Source organism: Echinops telfairi, unplaced genomic scaffold (genome assembly GCF_000313985.2).
Source record: "Echinops telfairi isolate 266 unplaced genomic scaffold, ASM31398v2 ScPeMD7_7420;HRSCAF=8458, whole genome shotgun sequence".
NCBI classification, from domain to species: domain Eukaryota; kingdom Metazoa; phylum Chordata; class Mammalia; order Afrosoricida; family Tenrecidae; genus Echinops; species Echinops telfairi.
The window spans coordinates 10,743,873-10,746,953 of record NW_022111320.1 but is presented as its reverse complement, the minus strand read 5'-3'; positions in this window follow the sequence as shown (position 1 = coordinate 10,746,953).

Here is a 3,081-nt window from a genome sequence, read left to right as displayed (position 1 = left end):
TTAGTTTCTAGACATTCTTTTTATACATGGACTCCTTGACATCCTCTCCCTTTTACTCCTACCCCCTCACTACCACCACAGTACTCCTCTCCCCCTGCAACCCTTATTCTACTAGCTGGCCCTATAGGCTCATCAATCCTGGGCTTCATATACTGAAAAATGGAAAAACATGTAATACAAAATCAAAAGGACCACCTCCAATGATATAACACCTCTGATATACACCGTAATATGAACAAACAATTTTTTTTTTAAAAATCCAGAAATTTTGGAAACCAGATCAGGTCCAGCCTGCGTCAAAGGGGTAATCTACTGATAAGGTTTTAACTGTTCAAGTCAGACTTATGCCTTTGATCTTCTCTTCTCATCTCTCCCAAACACCCTGTTTAGTGACTGCTTTCCGCTCATCCCTCAATTTTAGATAGATGGAGTTCTCTAGTGGCTTATTTCCTATGTTCATTTTGTTTTAAGAAATCAGAAAGATGATGATATAGATATTTAATATTGAAAACGAAGGCACATTTGGATTGCTGGCTTCTGCGAAATGGTTCCAAATTTCCCCTGAACCACACAATCCACTGAAATAGTGTATAGCACGCGACATATCTCATGAAATATTTCATGAGACCACAAACCGTCAGGTCAAAAATATTTATCTTAAAGAAATATTAGGGCTTAAGTATAAGCATATGCATTCTGATGAAAATATTGATATTAGCAACAGTATTTTTCATCTACAACTACTATTTCACATTTAGTCAGCCCAAATCCATATGACTCAAAACAGGGTGGAACTTCCCTTTTAGTTCCTGGTGCTGTGAATCTGTAGAGAAGCAAACACTTTGATCTTTCTCTTGATAAGCAACTGGTGAGTTCAACTGCTAGCTGGCCATGCGTTGTGCACCATGCACCCCACTATGCCACCAGTGCACCTTCAAATGCCTACTGGTATCTTTTAAAAGAAAGAAAGAAAAGAATTTCAAAATAACTATGTATGTGTGATAATTTGGTTTTCTGTTAACTTGAGTAGCCCAGGAGTCTCTCATAATATGATCTAACATAGTGTGGTCAGCTCCTTGAGGGCATCTTTGTTGAAGCAGCCAAGCAGTTTTAGGGAGAATAGACTTCTTCCTTCCAGTCACAGTCTTGATTCCATTGAAAGAGGAATCGTTTGGGGGTGGCCTCCCCTAGTAGACTGTCAATATGCAGAAGCTAGTTCCCGTCTGTTGGACTTGGATCCTGCATCTGCTTTGTGGACCTCATATTATATTTCTTGACAATCCCAGGACTGCTGACCTTGGATGCATTCGGTTGATCTTATACAGTGATAAATGTCCTAGTGTGTAGTCTTCCTGCTTCATCTTGAAATTACCCTGCATTGCGTCATGCCCACCGTCATCCCCACATGGACATCTTTGCTCTCTCACATCCACAGGGGTCTATGCAGCCATTTTGCTCAATGAAATATGGCCTTTGATTTCTTGATTGTTGCTTCATTAAGCGTTGTTATGAAGTAAAATAAATTCCACAGAGACTTAAATATCTTTTCTTTGTTCATCATGCTGTCATCTATTGGTCCAGTTGTGAAGATTTTAATTTTCTTTATATTGAGTGGCAGTCTTTGATTTTCATCAGCAAGTGCTTCATGTCCTCCTCATCCTCAGCAGGTAATGTGTCATCAAGCTTCTTTGACAAAGGTCCTTAAAACAAAAAGCCATGTCTGTCTTTCCCAACAATAAGGGAGTAGTATTTATTTATTCAAAGCTACTGAGTAATTTTTTGATAATTTATTATTATCATTTTACTTTTCATAAACTTTAAGCTGCTTTCTGCCAAGCAGCGCTTGCTTTTAAAAATTCTGCTTTATTTATTATTTGACTTTTGTCTTGTATTTTCTTCAGAGGATACTGGAAGTACAGTTCCAGAGGTTGCTAGTATATAATAACAGAAACAAATGTATATATATGTATACCTATATATAAATATGTATAATGTTTTTATAGTCTGAAATTAGATCTTCCCTTATTCTCTTTGTAGGAATAAAAACTATGTCAAGAGGAAAATTTGTGGGTTAAAAGTGTATGATTTTCTAGCAAGAAAATGAAGCTGATTTTATTATTATATAATTGTGGGCAGGAATTAGAGCGCATTTCCTCTATCTCTGCCTTTTAGGATGTTTTCACTTTAGTATTTCAAATTTTGGAACTAGATCACCCAGATATTTTACTTTACCCTCTTCCTGCTCTTTTTAGCGAAAAACAACCCCCTAAATCATCTCCATGGGCTACTATTTTTATAATAAATAAACTATTTTTCTAATAATCTTGTTACAATGAATGTGCCTAATTGGAGAGAAAGTTTCATAACCTCTCATTTTTGGTGGGGAAGCTAATGTTCAGATGGACATTAACATAAAATGATATTTCCACTAGAAGATCAATTTCACTTAATCTAAAGAATTAAAAGGAAGTGAATTTTAATGGATTCCTTTTAAGTAATGGAGTACTACAAATATTGCAGACTGGTAATCACGTGTTTAATGGAAGCTTTAAAAGTAGCTCCTATTACTTGGCATATATTAAATAAACGAATTTAATATATTTTATCAGCATAATTTTCATAATCACCTATTTAGAAATATAACATCTAGAGATTTTTTATACCATATCAGCCTCATTAATCTTCTCCCTTCTTATATCTAACTTTCAATTTTAGTTTCAAGTCTTCCAAAAGTGTTCCTTAATTTTCAACGAGATGTGAGGCTCTCCACCTTGAAAGCCACAGTATAGATATGTCCTTATCTTGTTCTTCTTTGTAGTATAGTTTTTTTCGTAGTTGCCTTGCTCATCACTTTTTAAAAACCACTCTTTCAAATTTCTACCCTATAAAATATATTTATGATGCTCTATATATCATATCAAAAATCAGGAGTTCCCTATATAACATAAGCACATTAGCTATAATGAGAACGCATGCTTATAGTATTATATATATGTGTGTGTGTATATATATATATATACTTTCTTGTTATGCTTGTAGTATTTTATATATATGTACTTTCTTTTTATCAATAACAAATAG